The sequence below is a fragment of the Triturus cristatus genome, chromosome 5_2, assembly GCF_964204655.1.
Source record: "Triturus cristatus chromosome 5_2, aTriCri1.1, whole genome shotgun sequence".
NCBI classification, from domain to species: Eukaryota; Metazoa; Chordata; class Amphibia; order Caudata; family Salamandridae; genus Triturus; species Triturus cristatus.
Genome location: NC_140588.1, coordinates 575754331 through 575774954, shown reverse-complemented (window position 1 = coordinate 575774954; position 20624 = coordinate 575754331). Strand labels below are relative to the sequence as shown.

General features: G+C 53.7%; 20 non-coding genes across 20 annotated transcripts; 12 read left to right on the top strand and 8 right to left on the bottom strand.

The window, feature by feature from the left end:
* Nucleotides 1–743: 743 nt before the first annotated feature.
* TRNAL-UAA (transfer RNA leucine (anticodon UAA)) lies at nucleotides 744–826 on the bottom strand. The gene has a single exon. It is a non-coding gene; the product is annotated as a tRNA-Leu (tRNA).
* A 243-nt stretch (nucleotides 827–1069) lies between these two features.
* On the top strand, nucleotides 1070–1141 carry TRNAE-UUC (transfer RNA glutamic acid (anticodon UUC)). The gene has a single exon. It is a non-coding gene; the product is annotated as a tRNA-Glu (tRNA).
* Nucleotides 1142–2969: 1828 nt separating this feature from the next.
* TRNAL-UAA (transfer RNA leucine (anticodon UAA)) lies at nucleotides 2970–3052 on the bottom strand. Its single transcript has one exon. It is a non-coding gene; the product is annotated as a tRNA-Leu (tRNA).
* Nucleotides 3053–3295: 243 nt separating this feature from the next.
* Nucleotides 3296–3367, top strand: TRNAE-UUC (transfer RNA glutamic acid (anticodon UUC)). Its single transcript has one exon. It is a non-coding gene; the product is annotated as a tRNA-Glu (tRNA).
* A 630-nt stretch (nucleotides 3368–3997) lies between these two features.
* TRNAE-CUC (transfer RNA glutamic acid (anticodon CUC)) lies at nucleotides 3998–4069 on the top strand. The gene has a single exon. It is a non-coding gene; the product is annotated as a tRNA-Glu (tRNA).
* Nucleotides 4070–5521: 1452 nt separating this feature from the next.
* On the top strand, nucleotides 5522–5593 carry TRNAE-UUC (transfer RNA glutamic acid (anticodon UUC)). The gene has a single exon. It is a non-coding gene; the product is annotated as a tRNA-Glu (tRNA).
* Nucleotides 5594–6223: 630 nt separating this feature from the next.
* Nucleotides 6224–6295, top strand: TRNAE-CUC (transfer RNA glutamic acid (anticodon CUC)). Its single transcript has one exon. It is a non-coding gene; the product is annotated as a tRNA-Glu (tRNA).
* A 1126-nt stretch (nucleotides 6296–7421) lies between these two features.
* Nucleotides 7422–7504, bottom strand: TRNAL-UAA (transfer RNA leucine (anticodon UAA)). Its single transcript has one exon. It is a non-coding gene; the product is annotated as a tRNA-Leu (tRNA).
* Nucleotides 7505–7747: 243 nt separating this feature from the next.
* TRNAE-UUC (transfer RNA glutamic acid (anticodon UUC)) lies at nucleotides 7748–7819 on the top strand. The gene has a single exon. It is a non-coding gene; the product is annotated as a tRNA-Glu (tRNA).
* A 1828-nt stretch (nucleotides 7820–9647) lies between these two features.
* TRNAL-UAA (transfer RNA leucine (anticodon UAA)) lies at nucleotides 9648–9730 on the bottom strand. The gene has a single exon. It is a non-coding gene; the product is annotated as a tRNA-Leu (tRNA).
* A 243-nt stretch (nucleotides 9731–9973) lies between these two features.
* Nucleotides 9974–10045, top strand: TRNAE-UUC (transfer RNA glutamic acid (anticodon UUC)). The gene has a single exon. It is a non-coding gene; the product is annotated as a tRNA-Glu (tRNA).
* Nucleotides 10046–11867: 1822 nt separating this feature from the next.
* Nucleotides 11868–11950, bottom strand: TRNAL-UAA (transfer RNA leucine (anticodon UAA)). The gene has a single exon. It is a non-coding gene; the product is annotated as a tRNA-Leu (tRNA).
* Nucleotides 11951–12193: 243 nt separating this feature from the next.
* On the top strand, nucleotides 12194–12265 carry TRNAE-UUC (transfer RNA glutamic acid (anticodon UUC)). Its single transcript has one exon. It is a non-coding gene; the product is annotated as a tRNA-Glu (tRNA).
* A 1828-nt stretch (nucleotides 12266–14093) lies between these two features.
* On the bottom strand, nucleotides 14094–14176 carry TRNAL-UAA (transfer RNA leucine (anticodon UAA)). Its single transcript has one exon. It is a non-coding gene; the product is annotated as a tRNA-Leu (tRNA).
* Nucleotides 14177–14419: 243 nt separating this feature from the next.
* Nucleotides 14420–14491, top strand: TRNAE-UUC (transfer RNA glutamic acid (anticodon UUC)). Its single transcript has one exon. It is a non-coding gene; the product is annotated as a tRNA-Glu (tRNA).
* A 630-nt stretch (nucleotides 14492–15121) lies between these two features.
* TRNAE-CUC (transfer RNA glutamic acid (anticodon CUC)) lies at nucleotides 15122–15193 on the top strand. The gene has a single exon. It is a non-coding gene; the product is annotated as a tRNA-Glu (tRNA).
* Nucleotides 15194–16319: 1126 nt separating this feature from the next.
* TRNAL-UAA (transfer RNA leucine (anticodon UAA)) lies at nucleotides 16320–16402 on the bottom strand. Its single transcript has one exon. It is a non-coding gene; the product is annotated as a tRNA-Leu (tRNA).
* Nucleotides 16403–16645: 243 nt separating this feature from the next.
* On the top strand, nucleotides 16646–16717 carry TRNAE-UUC (transfer RNA glutamic acid (anticodon UUC)). Its single transcript has one exon. It is a non-coding gene; the product is annotated as a tRNA-Glu (tRNA).
* A 1828-nt stretch (nucleotides 16718–18545) lies between these two features.
* TRNAL-UAA (transfer RNA leucine (anticodon UAA)) lies at nucleotides 18546–18628 on the bottom strand. The gene has a single exon. It is a non-coding gene; the product is annotated as a tRNA-Leu (tRNA).
* A 243-nt stretch (nucleotides 18629–18871) lies between these two features.
* TRNAE-UUC (transfer RNA glutamic acid (anticodon UUC)) lies at nucleotides 18872–18943 on the top strand. Its single transcript has one exon. It is a non-coding gene; the product is annotated as a tRNA-Glu (tRNA).
* The last annotated feature ends 1681 nt before the right edge of the window (nucleotides 18944–20624 follow it).

Genomic DNA, 20624 nt, shown 5'->3' with positions numbered 1-20624 from the left:
CAGAGCCCAGCGGCGGAGAGGGTGTGGCCAGGGCTGTCTGATTTGCATAGTGACCAGTGGCATCTTGGGAATGTACAGGCTTTGGAGCCTAACGGGTGCTGCAGGGGTCTGCCTGGCCGGAGAAATGCCTGTCTGGCGCTCCCCTCAGGACACACGTGTCTTCCGTTCGAGCATGGAGGGTGAGGGACATGGGTCACCCTCATATACAGGGGTGTGGGCATGGGCAGGATGGGGCGTGGGGGACCCGTCAGGGCATTGCCCGTTTGGAAGCCCGTTCGGAAGGCAAGAGGAGGCGGAGGCGGAGGCGGGAATCTCTGCTCAATTTTTTCCCGAGGCCTGGGGACAAGCCTTTGCACATTTGATCCAGCCGGGCCTGCATCAGCAGATCCTGCTCCGATGGCAAGGGAGAGCCTGCAGGTGTAAATCAAAGAAAGGGGAGAAATCCGCAAGAGGCGGGTTAACAAATTCCAGTGGCAGGCCCATGTCCCCCAGGAAGCAAGTACTTCCTCCTGCTCCCTTCAGTGGGAAAAGACATAGGAGGTGTATTTCTCTAAGCAGGGGCTCTGCGTAGGTGGCACTGCATTGCTTTGGGAAGCATCCATGCTAAGTGCAGAGTAGCAGCAGACCCCACAGCTGAGACGTGAATTGGGACTGTTAAGGAAGGGCACTGGGAGGGTGAGGAGGGCAGAGGAAAATGCTTTAAAAAAGCATCTGCAAGTTCCTACACACCCGCTGAAAACCCATACCAGGGATGGGGCTCGAACCCATGCGGACAACTGTCCATTGGATCTTAAGTCCAACGCCTTAACCACTCGGCCACCCTGGTGAGACCCTAGGCCCTGCCTTACTCAGCTCCCTTTTCATGCTGGCTGCTCCAGCGCAGGCTGTCCAGCAAGAGGTGATTGCAGAGTAAAAAGGCTTTTGCAGGAGGATAAAGGTAATTGCTTATGACAAACACACTGTGTGACACCTAACTTTTCCCCACTCGTACTTTATGGGCAATCTATACAGTGGAGTTAGCTTAGTCACAATAAGGAAGTGAGCAAGGCAGGCTCACAAGAGCATCTCCTCCCTGGTGGTCTAGTGGCTAGGATTCGGCGCTTTCACCGCCGCGGCCCGGGTTCGATTCCCGGTCAGGGAAGATCCCTCTAAGACGTAGACGTGCGTAATTTGTCCACGCAGCTCAGCTTTTTTTAATCGAAGGTCCTTAAAAAGGCACCCCGACCTATAGACGAAAGCAGAGGAAAGGGGCTGGGTCCCCTGTGTCCCAGGTTGCTTTGCTCCCATTGCCCTCAGCCACCTTCATGCGCACGCAGTCCCCCACCCAGTCAGGTGCTCTATGTGGGCGTAAAGTGCAGTACCAGCTCATCAGAAAGGTAAATTGCTGGAAAACCCGGCTGCGATGTATACATCTACTTTGGAGCACTCTTCTCCCTTGCACTCTTGAATCGGTCATTCGCAATGTATTCTTCCAGCAAGCTGAATAACGAGGTAGGTGTGAGAAGGTGTACCAGCTGTCTTTGAGCTATCAGCGGCCACTAGGTGTCCCTCTTGTGATTTCCCGGGGATCCCGATTGTACAGGAATTCGTCGGTTCAGTAGCACGGGGGAGGGGATGGCCTGTGCTTGGAAGTGACAAACAGTCTGGTGGAATCATGAGTGTTTTTTCAAGTTCTGATTCATATTCGCTGTAGAATAAAATATGCTTTCAGCCCCCATGAGCTTTGTCACTAGGAGAGCAGTGTAGGAACTTTTGCTGTATGGCTCTGGGTTCCCTGGTGGTCTAGTGGTTAGGATTCGGCGCTCTCACCGCCGCGGCCCGGGTTCGATTCCCGGTCAGGAAACAGTCCTTCTTCTGCCCTTGAATGCTTTTCCTTCCCGCAGGTCAGGGCTTCTCAAAATGAATTTGCTTTTCTGACAAACAGTTTGCCTAGCATCCCGCAATCTGGCTCCTAATTTGATTTTCGCAAGGTTCCCTTTGAGTTGCTTTCCTCGGCGGGAGGAAAATCTCTTGTGCAAGGCTCTTGAGGAAGTGAGATTCTGTATTCCGAGGTGCGCTTCTTTTCGTAGGCTTCTGACCACATGGTGTGCGGCAGGAAGTCATCTTTGACAGGGCCGCAGGCTTTGTCTCCAAATGGCATCCCGGACCCACTGCAACCCACCTTTTTGCTGAAACGGAAGTCTGGTTCAGGGTAAGAAAAAGCTGAGCTGCACGTACCGAAAGCAGCAGAGCCCAGCGGCGGAGAGGGTGTGGCCAGGGCTGTCTGATTTGCATAGTGACCAGTGGCATCTTGGGAATGTACAGGCTTTGGAGCCTAACGGGTGCTGCAGGGGTCTGCCTGGCCGGAGAAATGCCTGTCTGGCGCTCCCCTCAGGACACACGTGTCTTCCGTTCGAGCATGGAGGGTGAGGGACATGGGTCACCCTCATATACAGGGGTGTGGGCATGGGCAGGATGGGGCGTGGGGGACCCGTCAGGGCATTGCCCGTTTGGAAGCCCGTTCGGAAGGCAAGAGGAGGCGGAGGCGGAGGCGGGAATCTCTGCTCAATTTTTTCCCGAGGCCTGGGGACAAGCCTTTGCACATTTGATCCAGCCGGGCCTGCATCAGCAGATCCTGCTCCGATGGCAAGGGAGAGCCTGCAGGTGTAAATCAAAGAAAGGGGAGAAATCCGCAAGAGGCGGGTTAACAAATTCCAGTGGCAGGCCCATGTTCCCCAGGAAGCAAGTACTTCCTCCTGCTCCCTTCAGTGGGAAAAGACATAGGAGGTGTATTTCTCTAAGCAGGGGCTCTGCGTAGGTGGCACTGCATTGCTTTGGGAAGCATCCATGCTAAGTGCAGAGTAGCAGCAGACCCCACAGCTGAGACGTGAATTGGGACTGTTAAGGAAGGGCACTGGGAGGGTGAGGAGGGCAGAGGAAAATGCTTTAAAAAAGCATCTGCAAGTTCCTACACACCCGCTGAAAACCCATACCAGGGATGGGGCTCGAACCCATGCGGACAACTGTCCATTGGATCTTAAGTCCAACGCCTTAACCACTCGGCCACCCTGGTGAGACCCTAGGCCCTGCCTTACTCAGCTCCCTTTTCATGCTGGCTGCTCCAGCGCAGGCTGTCCAGCAAGAGGTGATTGCAGAGTAAAAAGGCTTTTGCAGGAGGATAAAGGTAATTGCTTATGACAAACACACTGTGTGACACCTAACTTTTCCCCACTCGTACTTTATGGGCAATCTATACAGTGGAGTTAGCTTAGTCACAATAAGGAAGTGAGCAAGGCAGGCTCACAAGAGCATCTCCTCCCTGGTGGTCTAGTGGCTAGGATTCGGCGCTTTCACCGCCGCGGCCCGGGTTCGATTCCCGGTCAGGGAAGATCCCTCTAAGACGTAGACGTGCGTAATTTGTCCACGCAGCTCAGCTTTTTTTAATCGAAGGTCCTTAAAAAGGCACCCCGACCTATAGACGAAAGCAGAGGAAAGGGGCTGGGTCCCCTGTGTCCCAGGTTGCTTTGCTCCCATTGCCCTCAGCCACCTTCATGCGCACGCAGTCCCCCACCCAGTCAGGTGCTCTATGTGGGCGTAAAGTGCAGTACCAGCTCATCAGAAAGGTAAATTGCTGGAAAACCCGGCTGCGATGTATACATCTACTTTGGAGCACTCTTCTCCCTTGCACTCTTGAATCGGTCATTCGCAATGTATTCTTCCAGCAAGCTGAATAACGAGGTAGGTGTGAGAAGGTGTACCAGCTGTCTTTGAGCTATCAGCGGCCACTAGGTGTCCCTCTTGTGATTTCCCGGGGATCCCGATTGTACAGGAATTCGTCGGTTCAGTAGCACGGGGGAGGGGATGGCCTGTGCTTGGAAGTGACAAACAGTCTGGTGGAATCATGAGTGTTTTTTCAAGTTCTGATTCATATTCGCTGTAGAATAAAATATGCTTTCAGCCCCCATGAGCTTTGTCACTAGGAGAGCAGTGTAGGAACTTTTGCTGTATGGCTGTGGGTTCCCTGGTGGTCTAGTGGTTAGGATTCGGCGCTCTCACCGCCGCGGCCCGGGTTCGATTCCCGGTCAGGGAACAGTCCTTCTTCTGCCCTTGAATGCTTTTCCTTCCCGCAGGTCAGGGCTTCTCAAAATGAATTTGCTTTTCTGACAAACAGTTTGCCTAGCATCCCGCAATCTGGCTCCTAATTTGATTTTCGCAAGGTTCCCTTTGAGTTGCTTTCCTCGGCGGGAGGACAATCTCTTGTGCAAGGCTCTTGAGGAAGTGAGATTCTGTATTCCGAGGTGCGCTTCTTTTCGTAGGCTTCTGACCACATGGTGTGCGGCAGGAAGTCATCTTTGACAGGGCCGCAGGCTTTGTCTCCAAATGGCATCCCGGACCCACTGCAACCCACCTTTTTGCTGAAACGGAAGTCTGGTTCAGGGTAAGAAAAAGCTGAGCTGCACGTACCGAAAGCAGCAGAGCCCAGCGGCGGAGAGGGTGTGGCCAGGGCTGTCTGATTTGCATAGTGACCAGTGGCATCTTGGGAATGTACAGGCTTTGGAGCCTAACGGGTGCTGCAGGGGTCTGCCTGGCCGGAGAAATGCCTGTCTGGCGCTCCCCTCAGGACACACGTGTCTTCCGTTCGAGCATGGAGGGTGAGGGACATGGGTCACCCTCATATACAGGGGTGTGGGCATGGGCAGGATGGGGCGTGGGGGACCCGTCAGGGCATTGCCCGTTTGGAAGCCCGTTCGGAAGGCAAGAGGAGGCGGAGGCGGAGGCGGGAATCTCTGCTCAATTTTTTCCCGAGGCCTGGGGACAAGCCTTTGCACATTTGATCCAGCCGGGCCTGCATCAGCAGATCCTGCTCCGATGGCAAGGGAGAGCCTGCAGGTGTAAATCAAAGAAAGGGGAGAAATCCGCAAGAGGCGGGTTAACAAATTCCAGTGGCAGGCCCATGTCCCCCAGGAAGCAAGTACTTCCTCCTGCTCCCTTCAGTGGGAAAAGACATAGGAGGTGTATTTCTCTAAGCAGGGGCTCTGCGTAGGTGGCACTGCATTGCTTTGGGAAGCATCCATGCTAAGTGCAGAGTAGCAGCAGACCCCACAGCTGAGACGTGAATTGGGACTGTTAAGGAAGGGCACTGGGAGGGTGAGGAGGGCAGAGGAAAATGCTTTAAAAAAGCATCTGCAAGTTCCTACACACCCGCTGAAAACCCATACCAGGGATGGAGCTCGAACCCATGCGGACAACTGTCCATTGGATCTTAAGTCCAACGCCTTAACCACTCGGCCACCCTGGTGAGACCCTAGGCCCTGCCTTACTCAGCTCCCTTTTCATGCTGGCTGCTCCAGCGCAGGCTGTCCAGCAAGAGGTGATTGCAGAGTAAAAAGGCTTTTGCAGGAGGATAAAGGTAATTGCTTATGACAAACACACTGTGTGACACCTAACTTTTCCCCACTCGTACTTTATGGGCAATCTATACAGTGGAGTTAGCTTAGTCACAATAAGGAAGTGAGCAAGGCAGGCTCACAAGAGCATCTCCTCCCTGGTGGTCTAGTGGCTAGGATTCGGCGCTTTCACCGCCGCGGCCCGGGTTCGATTCCCGGTCAGGGAAGATCCCTCTAAGACGTAGACGTGCGTAATTTGTCCACGCAGCTCAGCTTTTTTTAATCGAAGGTCCTTAAAAAGGCACCCCGACCTATAGACGAAAGCAGAGGAAAGGGGCTGGGTCCCCTGTGTCCCAGGTTGCTTTGCTCCCATTGCCCTCAGCCACCTTCATGCGCACGCAGTCCCCCACCCAGTCAGGTGCTCTATGTGGGCGTAAAGTGCAGTACCAGCTCATCAGAAAGGTAAATTGCTGGAAAACCCGGCTGCGATGTATACATCTACTTTGGAGCACTCTTCTCCCTTGCACTCTTGAATCGGTCATTCGCAATGTATTCTTCCAGCAAGCTGAATAACGAGGTAGGTGTGAGAAGGTGTACCAGCTGTCTTTGAGCTATCAGCGGCCACTAGGTGTCCCTCTTGTGATTTCCCGGGGATCCCGATTGTACAGGAATTCGTCGGTTCAGTAGCACGGGGGAGGGGATGGCCTGTGCTTGGAAGTGACAAACAGTCTGGTGGAATCATGAGTGTTTTTTCAAGTTCTGATTCATATTCGCTGTAGAATAAAATATGCTTTCAGCCCCCATGAGCTTTGTCACTAGGAGAGCAGTGTAGGAACTTTTGCTGTATGGCTGTGGGTTCCCTGGTGGTCTAGTGGTTAGGATTCGGCGCTCTCACCGCCGCGGCCCGGGTTCGATTCCCGGTCAGGGAACAGTCCTTCTTCTGCCCTTGAATGCTTTTCCTTCCCGCAGGTCAGGGCTTCTCAAAATGAATTTGCTTTTCTGACAAACAGTTTGCCTAGCATCCCGCAATCTGGCTCCTAATTTGATTTTCGCAAGGTTCCCTTTGAGTTGCTTTCCTCGGCGGGAGGAAAATCTCTTGTGCAAGGCTCTTGAGGAAGTGAGATTCTGTATTCCGAGGTGCGCTTCTTTTCGTAGGCTTCTGACCACATGGTGTGCGGCAGGAAGTCATCTTTGACAGGGCCGCAGGCTTTGTCTCCAAATGGCATCCCGGACCCACTGCAACCCACCTTTTTGCTGAAACGGAAGTCTGGTTCAGGGTAAGAAAAAGCTGAGCTGCACGTACCGAAAGCAGCAGAGCCCAGCGGCGGAGAGGGTGTGGCCAGGGCTGTCTGATTTGCATAGTGACCAGTGGCATCTTGGGAATGTACAGGCTTTGGAGCCTAACGGGTGCTGCAGGGGTCTGCCTGGCCGGAGAAATGCCTGTCTGGCGCTCCCCTCAGGACACACGTGTCTTCCGTTCGAGCATGGAGGGTGAGGGACATGGGTCACCCTCATATACAGGGGTGTGGGCATGGGCAGGATGGGGCGTGGGGGACCCGTCAGGGCATTGCCCGTTTGGAAGCCCGTTCGGAAGGCAAGAGGAGGCGGAGGCGGAGGCGGGAATCTCTGCTCAATTTTTTCCCGAGGCCTGGGGACAAGCCTTTGCACATTTGATCCAGCCGGGCCTGCATCAGCAGATCCTGCTCCGATGGCAAGGGAGAGCCTGCAGGTGTAAATCAAAGAAAGGGGAGAAATCCGCAAGAGGCGGGTTAACAAATTCCAGTGGCAGGCCCATGTCCCCCAGGAAGCAAGTACTTCCTCCTGCTCCCTTCAGTGGGAAAAGACATAGGAGGTGTATTTCTCTAAGCAGGGGCTCTGCGTAGGTGGCACTGCATTGCTTTGGGAAGCATCCATGCTAAGTGCAGAGTAGCAGCAGACCCCACAGCTGAGACGTGAATTGGGACTGTTAAGGAAGGGCACTGGGAGGGTGAGGAGGGCAGAGGAAAATGCTTTAAAAAAGCATCTGCAAGTTCCTACACACCCGCTGAAAACCCATACCAGGGATGGGGCTCGAACCCATGCGGACAACTGTCCATTGGATCTTAAGTCCAACGCCTTAACCACTCGGCCACCCTGGTGAGACCCTAGGCCCTGCCTTACTCAGCTCCCTTTTCATGCTGGCTGCTCCAGCGCAGGCTGTCCAGCAAGAGGTGATTGCAGAGTAAAAAGGCTTTTGCAGGAGGATAAAGGTAATTGCTTATGACAAACACACTGTGTGACACCTAACTTTTCCCCACTCGTACTTTATGGGCAATCTATACAGTGGAGTTAGCTTAGTCACAATAAGGAAGTGAGCAAGGCAGGCTCACAAGAGCATCTCCTCCCTGGTGGTCTAGTGGCTAGGATTCGGCGCTTTCACCGCCGCGGCCCGGGTTCGATTCCCGGTCAGGGAAGATCCCTCTAAGACGTAGACGTGCGTAATTTGTCCACGCAGCTCAGCTTTTTTTAATCGAAGGTCCTTAAAAAGGCACCCCGACCTATAGACGAAAGCAGAGGAAAGGGGCTGGGTCCCCTGTGTCCCAGGTTGCTTTGCTCCCATTGCCCTCAGCCACCTTCATGCGCACGCAGTCCCCCACCCAGTCAGGTGCTCTATGTGGGCGTAAAGTGCAGTACCAGCTCATCAGAAAGGTAAATTGCTGGAAAACCCGGCTGCGATGTATACATCTACTTTGGAGCACTCTTCTCCCTTGCACTCTTGAATCGGTCATTCGCAATGTATTATTCCAGCAAGCTGAATAACGAGGTAGGTGTGAGAAGGTGTACCAGCTGTCTTTGAGCTATCAGCGGCCACTAGGTGTCCCTCTTGTGATTTCCCGGGGATCCCGATTGTACAGGAATTCGTCGGTTCAGTAGCACGGGGGAGGGGATGGCCTGTGCTTGGAAGTGACAAACAGTCTGGTGGAATCATGAGTGTTTTTTCAAGTTCTGATTCATATTCGCTGTAGAATAAAATATGCTTTCAGCCCCCATGAGCTTTGTCACTAGGAGAGCAGTGTAGGAACTTTTGCTGTATGGCTCTGGGTTCCCTGGTGGTCTAGTGGTTAGGATTCGGCGCTCTCACCGCCGCGGCCCGGGTTCGATTCCCGGTCAGGAAACAGTCCTTCTTCTGCCCTTGAATGCTTTTCCTTCCCGCAGGTCAGGGCTTCTCAAAATGAATTTGCTTTTCTGACAAACAGTTTGCCTAGCATCCCGCAATCTGGCTCCTAATTTGATTTTCGCAAGGTTCCCTTTGAGTTGCTTTCCTCGGCGGGAGGACAATCTCTTGTGCAAGGCTCTTGAGGAAGTGAGATTCTGTATTCCGAGGTGCGCTTCTTTTCGTAGGCTTCTGACCACATGGTGTGCGGCAGGAAGTCATCTTTGACAGGGCCGCAGGCTTTGTCTCCAAATGGCATCCCGGACCCACTGCAACCCACCTTTTTGCTGAAACGGAAGTCTGGTTCAGGGTAAGAAAAAGCTGAGCTGCACGTACCGAAAGCAGCAGAGCCCAGCGGCGGAGAGGGTGTGGCCAGGGCTGTCTGATTTGCATAGTGACCAGTGGCATCTTGGGAATGTACAGGCTTTGGAGCCTAACGGGTGCTGCAGGGGTCTGCCTGGCCGGAGAAATGCCTGTCTGGCGCTCCCCTCAGGACACACGTGTCTTCCGTTCGAGCATGGAGGGTGAGGGACATGGGTCACCCTCATATACAGGGGTGTGGGCATGGGCAGGATGGGGCGTGGGGGACCCGTCAGGGCATTGCCCGTTTGGAAGCCCGTTCGGAAGGCAAGAGGAGGCGGAGGCGGAGGCGGGAATCTCTGCTCAATTTTTTCCCGAGGCCTGGGGACAAGCCTTTGCACATTTGATCCAGCCGGGCCTGCATCAGCAGATCCTGCTCCGATGGCAAGGGAGAGCCTGCAGGTGTAAATCAAAGAAAGGGGAGAAATCCGCAAGAGGCGGGTTAACAAATTCCAGTGGCAGGCCCATGTTCCCCAGGAAGCAAGTACTTCCTCCTGCTCCCTTCAGTGGGAAAAGACATAGGAGGTGTATTTCTCTAAGCAGGGGCTCTGCGTAGGTGGCACTGCATTGCTTTGGGAAGCATCCATGCTAAGTGCAGAGTAGCAGCAGACCCCACAGCTGAGACGTGAATTGGGACTGTTAAGGAAGGGCACTGGGAGGGTGAGGAGGGCAGAGGAAAATGCTTTAAAAAAGCATCTGCAAGTTCCTACACACTCGCTGAAAACCCATACCAGGGATGGGGCTCGAACCCATGCGGACAACTGTCCATTGGATCTTAAGTCCAACGCCTTAACCACTCGGCCACCCTGGTGAGACCCTAGGCCCTGCCTTACTCAGCTCCCTTTTCATGCTGGCTGCTCCAGCGCAGGCTGTCCAGCAAGAGGTGATTGCAGAGTAAAAAGGCTTTTGCAGGAGGATAAAGGTAATTGCTTATGACAAACACACTGTGTGACACCTAACTTTTCCCCACTCGTACTTTATGGGCAATCTATACAGTGGAGTTAGCTTAGTCACAATAAGGAAGTGAGCAAGGCAGGCTCACAAGAGCATCTCCTCCCTGGTGGTCTAGTGGCTAGGATTCGGCGCTTTCACCGCCGCGGCCCGGGTTCGATTCCCGGTCAGGGAAGATCCCTCTAAGACGTAGACGTGCGTAATTTGTCCACGCAGCTCAGCTTTTTTTAATCGAAGGTCCTTAAAAAGGCACCCCGACCTATAGACGAAAGCAGAGGAAAGGGGCTGGGTCCCCTGTGTCCCAGGTTGCTTTGCTCCCATTGCCCTCAGCCACCTTCATGCGCACGCAGTCCCCCACCCAGTCAGGTGCTCTATGTGGGCGTAAAGTGCAGTACCAGCTCATCAGAAAGGTAAATTGCTGGAAAACCCGGCTGCGATGTATACATCTACTTTGGAGCACTCTTCTCCCTTGCACTCTTGAATCGGTCATTCGCAATGTATTCTTCCAGCAAGCTGAATAACGAGGTAGGTGTGAGAAGGTGTACCAGCTGTCTTTGAGCTATCAGCGGCCACTAGGTGTCCCTCTTGTGATTTCCCGGGGATCCCGATTGTACAGGAATTCGTCGGTTCAGTAGCACGGGGGAGGGGATGGCCTGTGCTTGGAAGTGACAAACAGTCTGGTGGAATCATGAGTGTTTTTTCAAGTTCTGATTCATATTCGCTGTAGAATAAAATATGCTTTCAGCCCCCATGAGCTTTGTCACTAGGAGAGCAGTGTAGGAACTTTTGCTGTATGGCTGTGGGTTCCCTGGTGGTCTAGTGGTTAGGATTCGGCGCTCTCACCGCCGCGGCCCGGGTTCGATTCCCGGTCAGGAAACAGTCCTTCTTCTGCCCTTGAATGCTTTTCCTTCCCGCAGGTCAGGGCTTCTCAAAATGAATTTGCTTTTCTGACAAACAGTTTGCCTAGCATCCCGCAATCTGGCTCCTAATTTGATTTTCGCAAGGTTCCCTTTGAGTTGCTTTCCTCGGCGGGAGGACAATCTCTTGTGCAAGGCTCTTGAGGAAGTGAGATTCTGTATTCCGAGGTGCGCTTCTTTTCGTAGGCTTCTGACCACATGGTGTGTGGCAGGAAGTCATCTTTGACAGGGCCGCAGGCTTTGTCTCCAAATGGCATCCCGGACCCACTGCAACCCACCTTTTTGCTGAAACGGAAGTCTGGTTCAGGGTAAGAAAAAGCTGAGCTGCACGTACCGAAAGCAGCAGAGCCCAGCGGCGGAGAGGGTGTGGCCAGGGCTGTCTGATTTGCATAGTGACCAGTGGCATCTTGGGAATGTACAGGCTTTGGAGCCTAACGGGTGCTGCAGGGGTCTGCCTGGCCGGAGAAATGCCTGTCTGGCGCTCCCCTCAGGACACACGTGTCTTCCGTTCGAGCATGGAGGGTGAGGGACATGGGTCACCCTCATATACAGGGGTGTGGGCATGGGCAGGGTGGGGCGTGGGGTACCCGTCAGGGCATTGCCCGTTTGGAAGCCCGTTCGGAAGGCAAGAGGAGGCGGAGGCGGGAATCTCTGCTCAATTTTTTCCCGAGGCCTGGGGACAAGCCTTTGCACATTTGATCCAGCCGGGCCTGCATCAGCAGATCCTGCTCCGATGGCAAGGGAGAGCCTGCAGGTGTAAATCAAAGAAAGGGGAGAAATCCGCAAGAGGCGGGTTAACAAATTCCAGTGGCAGGCCCATGTTCCCCAGGAAGCAAGTACTTCCTCCTGCTCCCTTCAGTGGGAAAAGACATAGGAGGTGTATTTCTCTAAGCAGGGGCTCTGCGTAGGTGGCACTGCATTGCTTTGGGAAGCATCCATGCTAAGTGCAGAGTAGCAGCAGACCCCACAGCTGAGACGTGAATTGGGACTGTTAAGGAAGGGCACTGGGAGGGTGAGGAGGGCAGAGGAAAATGCTTTAAAAAAGCATCTGCAAGTTCCTACACACTCGCTGAAAACCCATACCAGGGATGGGGCTCGAACCCATGCGGACAACTGTCCATTGGATCTTAAGTCCAACGCCTTAACCACTCGGCCACCCTGGTGAGACCCTAGGCCCTGCCTTACTCAGCTCCCTTTTCATGCTGGCTGCTCCAGCGCAGGCTGTCCAGCAAGAGGTGATTGCAGAGTAAAAAGGCTTTTGCAGGAGGATAAAGGTAATTGCTTATGACAAACACACTGTGTGACACCTAACTTTTCCCCACTCGTACTTTATGGGCAATCTATACAGTGGAGTTAGCTTAGTCACAATAAGGAAGTGAGCAAGGCAGGCTCACAAGAGCATCTCCTCCCTGGTGGTCTAGTGGCTAGGATTCGGCGCTTTCACCGCCGCGGCCCGGGTTCGATTCCCGGTCAGGGAAGATCCCTCTAAGACGTAGACGTGCGTAATTTGTCCACGCAGCTCAGCTTTTTTTAATCGAAGGTCCTTAAAAAGGCACCCCGACCTATAGACGAAAGCAGAGGAAAGGGGCTGGGTCCCCTGTGTCCCAGGTTGCTTTGCTCCCATTGCCCTCAGCCACCTTCATGCGCACGCAGTCCCCCACCCAGTCAGGTGCTCTATGTGGGCGTAAAGTGCAGTACCAGCTCATCAGAAAGGTAAATTGCTGGAAAACCCGGCTGCGATGTATACATCTACTTTGGAGCACTCTTCTCCCTTGCACTCTTGAATCGGTCATTCGCAATGTATTCTTCCAGCAAGCTGAATAACGAGGTAGGTGTGAGAAGGTGTACCAGCTGTCTTTGAGCTATCAGCGGCCACTAGGTGTCCCTCTTGTGATTTCCCGGGGATCCCGATTGTACAGGAATTCGTCGGTTCAGTAGCACGGGGGAGGGGATGGCCTGTGCTTGGAAGTGACAAACAGTCTGGTGGAATCATGAGTGTTTTTTCAAGTTCTGATTCATATTCGCTGTAGAATAAAATATGCTTTCAGCCCCCATGAGCTTTGTCACTAGGAGAGCAGTGTAGGAACTTTTGCTGTATGGCTGTGGGTTCCCTGGTGGTCTAGTGGTTAGGATTCGGCGCTCTCACCGCCGCGGCCCGGGTTCGATTCCCGGTCAGGAAACAGTCCTTCTTCTGCCCTTGAATGCTTTTCCTTCCCGCAGGTCAGGGCTTCTCAAAATGAATTTGCTTTTCTGACAAACAGTTTGCCTAGCATCCCGCAATCTGGCTCCTAATTTGATTTTCGCAAGGTTCCCTTTGAGTTGCTTTCCTCGGCGGGAGGACAATCTCTTGTGCAAGGCTCTTGAGGAAGTGAGATTCTGTATTCCGAGGTGCGCTTCTTTTCGTAGGCTTCTGACCACATGGTGTGCGGCAGGAAGTCATCTTTGACAGGGCCGCAGGCTTTGTCTCCAAATGGCATCCCGGACCCACTGCAACCCACCTTTTTGCTGAAACGGAAGTCTGGTTCAGGGTAAGAAAAAGCTGAGCTGCACGTACCGAAAGCAGCAGAGCCCAGCGGCGGAGAGGGTGTGGCCAGGGCTGTCTGATTTGCATAGTGACCAGTGGCATCTTGGGAATGTACAGGCTTTGGAGCCTAACGGGTGCTGCAGGGGTCTGCCTGGCCGGAGAAATGCCTGTCTGGCGCTCCCCTCAGGACACACGTGTCTTCCGTTCGAGCATGGAGGGTGAGGGACATGGGTCACCCTCATATACAGGGGTGTGGGCATGGGCAGGATGGGGCGTGGGGGACCCGTCAGGGCATTGCCCGTTTGGAAGCCCGTTCGGAAGGCAAGAGGAGGCGGAGGCGGAGGCGGGAATCTCTGCTCAATTTTTTCCCGAGGCCTGGGGACAAGCCTTTGCACATTTGATCCAGCCGGGCCTGCATCAGCAGATCCTGCTCCGATGGCAAGGGAGAGCCTGCAGGTGTAAATCAAAGAAAGGGGAGAAATCCGCAAGAGGCGGGTTAACAAATTCCAGTGGCAGGCCCATGTCCCCCAGGAAGCAAGTACTTCCTCCTGCTCCCTTCAGTGGGAAAAGACATAGGAGGTGTATTTCTCTAAGCAGGGGCTCTGCGTAGGTGGCACTGCATTGCTTTGGGAAGCATCCATGCTAAGTGCAGAGTAGCAGCAGACCCCACAGCTGAGACGTGAATTGGGACTGTTAAGGAAGGGCACTGGGAGGGTGAGGAGGGCAGAGGAAAATGCTTTAAAAAAGCATCTGCAAGTTCCTACACACCCGCTGAAAACCCATACCAGGGATGGGGCTCGAACCCATGCGGACAACTGTCCATTGGATCTTAAGTCCAACGCCTTAACCACTCGGCCACCCTGGTGAGACCCTAGGCCCTGCCTTACTCAGCTCCCTTTTCATGCTGGCTGCTCCAGCGCAGGCTGTCCAGCAAGAGGTGATTGCAGAGTAAAAAGGCTTTTGCAGGAGGATAAAGGTAATTGCTTATGACAAACACACTGTGTGACACCTAACTTTTCCCCACTCGTACTTTATGGGCAATCTATACAGTGGAGTTAGCTTAGTCACAATAAGGAAGTGAGCAAGGCAGGCTCACAAGAGCATCTCCTCCCTGGTGGTCTAGTGGCTAGGATTCGGCGCTTTCACCGCCGCGGCCCGGGTTCGATTCCCGGTCAGGGAAGATCCCTCTAAGACGTAGACGTGCGTAATTTGTCCACGCAGCTCAGCTTTTTTTAATCGAAGGTCCTTAAAAAGGCACCCCGACCTATAGACGAAAGCAGAGGAAAGGGGCTGGGTCCCCTGTGTCCCAGGTTGCTTTGCTCCCATTGCCCTCAGCCACCTTCATGCGCACGCAGTCCCCCACCCAGTCAGGTGCTCTATGTGGGCGTAAAGTGCAGTACCAGCTCATCAGAAAGGTAAATTGCTGGAAAACCCGGCTGCGATGTATACATCTACTTTGGAGCACTCTTCTCCCTTGCACTCTTGAATCGGTCATTCGCAATGTATTCTTCCAGCAAGCTGAATAACGAGGTAGGTGTGAGAAGGTGTACCAGCTGTCTTTGAGCTATCAGCGGCCACTAGGTGTCCCTCTTGTGATTTCCCGGGGATCCCGATTGTACAGGAATTCGTCGGTTCAGTAGCACGGGGGAGGGGATGGCCTGTGCTTGGAAGTGACAAACAGTCTGGTGGAATCATGAGTGTTTTTTCAAGTTCTGATTCATATTCGCTGTAGAATAAAATATGCTTTCAGCCCCCATGAGCTTTGTCACTAGGAGAGCAGTGTAGGAACTTTTGCTGTATGGCTGTGGGTTCCCTGGTGGTCTAGTGGTTAGGATTCGGCGCTCTCACCGCCGCGGCCCGGGTTCGATTCCCGGTCAGGGAACAGTCCTTCTTCTGCCCTTGAATGCTTTTCCTTCCCGCAGGTCAGGGCTTCTCAAAATGAATTTGCTTTTCTGACAAACAGTTTGCCTAGCATCCCGCAATCTGGCTCCTAATTTGATTTTCGCAAGGTTCCCTTTGAGTTGCTTTCCTCGGCGGGAGGAAAATCTCTTGTGCAAGGCTCTTGAGGAAGTGAGATTCTGTATTCCGAGGTGCGCTTCTTTTCGTAGGCTTCTGACCACATGGTGTGCGGCAGGAAGTCATCTTTGACAGGGCCGCAGGCTTTGTCTCCAAATGGCATCCCGGACCCACTGCAACCCACCTTTTTGCTGAAACGGAAGTCTGGTTCAGGGTAAGAAAAAGCTGAGCTGCACGTACCGAAAGCAGCAGAGCCCAGCGGCGGAGAGGGTGTGGCCAGGGCTGTCTGATTTGCATAGTGACCAGTGGCATCTTGGGAATGTACAGGCTTTGGAGCCTAACGGGTGCTGCAGGGGTCTGCCTGGCCGGAGAAATGCCTGTCTGGCGCTCCCCTCAGGACACACGTGTCTTCCGTTCGAGCATGGAGGGTGAGGGACATGGGTCACCCTCATATACAGGGGTGTGGGCATGGGCAGGATGGGGCGTGGGGGACCCGTCAGGGCATTGCCCGTTTGGAAGCCCGTTCGGAAGGCAAGAGGAGGCGGAGGCGGAGGCGGGAATCTCTGCTCAATTTTTTCCCGAGGCCTGGGGACAAGCCTTTGCACATTTGATCCAGCCGGGCCTGCATCAGCAGATCCTGCTCCGATGGCAAGGGAGAGCCTGCAGGTGTAAATCAAAGAAAGGGGAGAAATCCGCAAGAGGCGGGTTAACAAATTCCAGTGGCAGGCCCATGTCCCCCAGGAAGCAAGTACTTCCTCCTGCTCCCTTCAGTGGGAAAAGACATAGGAGGTGTATTTCTCTAAGCAGGGGCTCTGCGTAGGTGGCACTGCATTGCTTTGGGAAGCATCCATGCTAAGTGCAGAGTAGCAGCAGACCCCACAGCTGAGACGTGAATTGGGACTGTTAAGGAAGGGCACTGGGAGGGTGAGGAGGGCAGAGGAAAATGCTTTAAAAAAGCATCTGCAAGTTCCTACACACCCGCTGAAAACCCATACCAGGGATGGGGCTCGAACCCATGCGGACAACTGTCCATTGGATCTTAAGTCCAACGCCTTAACCACTCGGCCACCCTGGTGAGACCCTAGGCCCTGCCTTACTCAGCTCCCTTTTCATGCTGGCTGCTCCAGCGCAGGCTGTCCAGCAAGAGGTGATTGCAGAGTAAAAAGGCTTTTGCAGGAGGATAAAGGTAATTGCTTATGACAAACACACTGTGTGACACCTAACTTTTCCCCACTCGTACTTTATGGGCAATCTATACAGTGGAGTTAGCTTAGTCACAATAAGGAAGTGAGCAAGGCAGGCTCACAAGAGCATCTCCTCCCTGGTGGTCTAGTGGCTAGGATTCGGCGCTTTCACCGCCGCGGCCCGGGTTCGATTCCCGGTCAGGGAAGATCCCTCTAAGACGTAGACGTGCGTAATTTGTCCACGCAGCTCAGCTTTTTTTAATCGAAGGTCCTTAAAAAGGCACCCCGACCTATAGACGAAAGCAGAGGAAAGGGGCTGGGTCCCCTGTGTCCCAGGTTGCTTTGCTCCCATTGCCCTCAGCCACCTTCATGCGCACGCAGTCCCCCACCCAGTCAGGTGCTCTATGTGGGCGTAAAGTGCAGTACCAGCTCATCAGAAAGGTAAATTGCTGGAAAACCCGGCTGCGATGTATACATCTACTTTGGAGCACTCTTCTCCCTTGCACTCTTGAATCGGTCATTCGCAATGTATTATTCCAGCAAGCTGAATAACGAGGTAGGTGTGAGAAGGTGTACCAGCTGTCTTTGAGCTATCAGCGGCCACTAGGTGTCCCTCTTGTGATTTCCCGGGGATCCCGATTGTACAGGAATTCGTCGGTTCAGTAGCACGGGGGAGGGGATGGCCTGTGCTTGGAAGTGACAAACAGTCTGGTGGAATCATGAGTGTTTTTTCAAGTTCTGATTCATATTCGCTGTAGAATAAAATATGCTTTCAGCCCCCATGAGCTTTGTCACTAGGAGAGCAGTGTAGGAACTTTTGCTGTATGGCTCTGGGTTCCCTGGTGGTCTAGTGGTTAGGATTCGGCGCTCTCACCGCCGCGGCCCGGGTTCGATTCCCGGTCAGGAAACAGTCCTTCTTCTGCCCTTGAATGCTTTTCCTTCCCGCAGGTCAGGGCTTCTCAAAATGAATTTGCTTTTCTGACAAACAGTTTGCCTAGCATCCCGCAATCTGGCTCCTAATTTGATTTTCGCAAGGTTCCCTTTGAGTTGCTTTCCTCGGCGGGAGGACAATCTCTTGTGCAAGGCTCTTGAGGAAGTGAGATTCTGTATTCCGAGGTGCGCTTCTTTTCGTAGGCTTCTGACCACATGGTGTGCGGCAGGAAGTCATCTTTGACAGGGCCGCAGGCTTTGTCTCCAAATGGCATCCCGGACCCACTGCAACCCACCTTTTTGCTGAAACGGAAGTCTGGTTCAGGGTAAGAAAAAGCTGAGCTGCACGTACCGAAAGCAGCAGAGCCCAGCGGCGGAGAGGGTGTGGCCAGGGCTGTCTGATTTGCATAGTGACCAGTGGCATCTTGGGAATGTACAGGCTTTGGAGCCTAACGGGTGCTGCAGGGGTCTGCCTGGCCGGAGAAATGCCTGTCTGGCGCTCCCCTCAGGACACACGTGTCTTCCGTTCGAGCATGGAGGGTGAGGGACATGGGTCACCCTCATATACAGGGGTGTGGGCATGGGCAGGATGGGGCGTGGGGGACCCGTCAGGGCATTGCCCGTTTGGAAGCCCGTTCGGAAGGCAAGAGGAGGCGGAGGCGGAGGCGGGAATCTCTGCTCAATTTTTTCCCGAGGCCTGGGGACAAGCCTTTGCACATTTGATCCAGCCGGGCCTGCATCAGCAGATCCTGCTCCGATGGCAAGGGAGAGCCTGCAGGTGTAAATCAAAGAAAGGGGAGAAATCCGCAAGAGGCGGGTTAACAAATTCCAGTGGCAGGCCCATGTTCCCCAGGAAGCAAGTACTTCCTCCTGCTCCCTTCAGTGGGAAAAGACATAGGAGGTGTATTTCTCTAAGCAGGGGCTCTGCGTAGGTGGCACTGCATTGCTTTGGGAAGCATCCATGCTAAGTGCAGAGTAGCAGCAGACCCCACAGCTGAGACGTGAATTGGGACTGTTAAGGAAGGGCACTGGGAGGGTGAGGAGGGCAGAGGAAAATGCTTTAAAAAAGCATCTGCAAGTTCCTACACACTCGCTGAAAACCCATACCAGGGATGGGGCTCGAACCCATGCGGACAACTGTCCATTGGATCTTAAGTCCAACGCCTTAACCACTCGGCCACCCTGGTGAGACCCTAGGCCCTGCCTTACTCAGCTCCCTTTTCATGCTGGCTGCTCCAGCGCAGGCTGTCCAGCAAGAGGTGATTGCAGAGTAAAAAGGCTTTTGCAGGAGGATAAAGGTAATTGCTTATGACAAACACACTGTGTGACACCTAACTTTTCCCCACTCGTACTTTATGGGCAATCTATACAGTGGAGTTAGCTTAGTCACAATAAGGAAGTGAGCAAGGCAGGCTCACAAGAGCATCTCCTCCCTGGTGGTCTAGTGGCTAGGATTCGGCGCTTTCACCGCCGCGGCCCGGGTTCGATTCCCGGTCAGGGAAGATCCCTCTAAGACGTAGACGTGCGTAATTTGTCCACGCAGCTCAGCTTTTTTTAATCGAAGGTCCTTAAAAAGGCACCCCGACCTATAGACGAAAGCAGAGGAAAGGGGCTGGGTCCCCTGTGTCCCAGGTTGCTTTGCTCCCATTGCCCTCAGCCACCTTCATGCGCACGCAGTCCCCCACCCAGTCAGGTGCTCTATGTGGGCGTAAAGTGCAGTACCAGCTCATCAGAAAGGTAAATTGCTGGAAAACCCGGCTGCGATGTATACATCTACTTTGGAGCACTCTTCTCCCTTGCACTCTTGAATCGGTCATTCGCAATGTATTCTTCCAGCAAGCTGAATAACGAGGTAGGTGTGAGAAGGTGTACCAGCTGTCTTTGAGCTATCAGCGGCCACTAGGTGTCCCTCTTGTGATTTCCCGGGGATCCCGATTGTACAGGAATTCGTCGGTTCAGTAGCACGGGGGAGGGGATGGCCTGTGCTTGGAAGTGACAAACAGTCTGGTGGAATCATGAGTGTTTTTTCAAGTTCTGATTCATATTCGCTGTAGAATAAAATATGCTTTCAGCCCCCATGAGCTTTGTCACTAGGAGAGCAGTGTAGGAACTTTTGCTGTATGGCTGTGGGTTCCCTGGTGGTCTAGTGGTTAGGATTCGGCGCTCTCACCGCCGCGGCCCGGGTTCGATTCCCGGTCAGGAAACAGTCCTTCTTCTGCCCTTGAATGCTTTTCCTTCCCGCAGGTCAGGGCTTCTCAAAATGAATTTGCTTTTCTGACAAACAGTTTGCCTAGCATCCCGCAATCTGGCTCCTAATTTGATTTTCGCAAGGTTCCCTTTGAGTTGCTTTCCTCGGCGGGAGGACAATCTCTTGTGCAAGGCTCTTGAGGAAGTGAGATTCTGTATTCCGAGGTGCGCTTCTTTTCGTAGGCTTCTGACCACATGGTGTGTGGCAGGAAGTCATCTTTGACAGGGCCGCAGGCTTTGTCTCCAAATGGCATCCCGGACCCACTGCAACCCACCTTTTTGCTGAAACGGAAGTCTGGTTCAGGGTAAGAAAAAGCTGAGCTGCACGTACCGAAAGCAGCAGAGCCCAGCGGCGGAGAGGGTGTGGCCAGGGCTGTCTGATTTGCATAGTGACCAGTGGCATCTTGGGAATGTACAGGCTTTGGAGCCTAACGGGTGCTGCAGGGGTCTGCCTGGCCGGAGAAATGCCTGTCTGGCGCTCCCCTCAGGACACACGTGTCTTCCGTTCGAGCATGGAGGGTGAGGGACATGGGTCACCCTCATATACAGGGGTGTGGGCATGGGCAGGGTGGGGCGTGGGGTACCCGTCAGGGCATTGCCCGTTTGGAAGCCCGTTCGGAAGGCAAGAGGAGGCGGAGGCGGGAATCTCTGCTCAATTTTTTCCCGAGGCCTGGGGACAAGCCTTTGCACATTTGATCCAGCCGGGCCTGCATCAGCAGATCCTGCTCCGATGGCAAGGGAGAGCCTGCAGGTGTAAATCAAAGAAAGGGGAGAAATCCGCAAGAGGCGGGTTAACAAATTCCAGTGGCAGGCCCATGTTCCCCAGGAAGCAAGTACTTCCTCCTGCTCCCTTCAGTGGGAAAAGACATAGGAGGTGTATTTCTCTAAGCAGGGGCTCTGCGTAGGTGGCACTGCATTGCTTTGGGAAGCATCCAT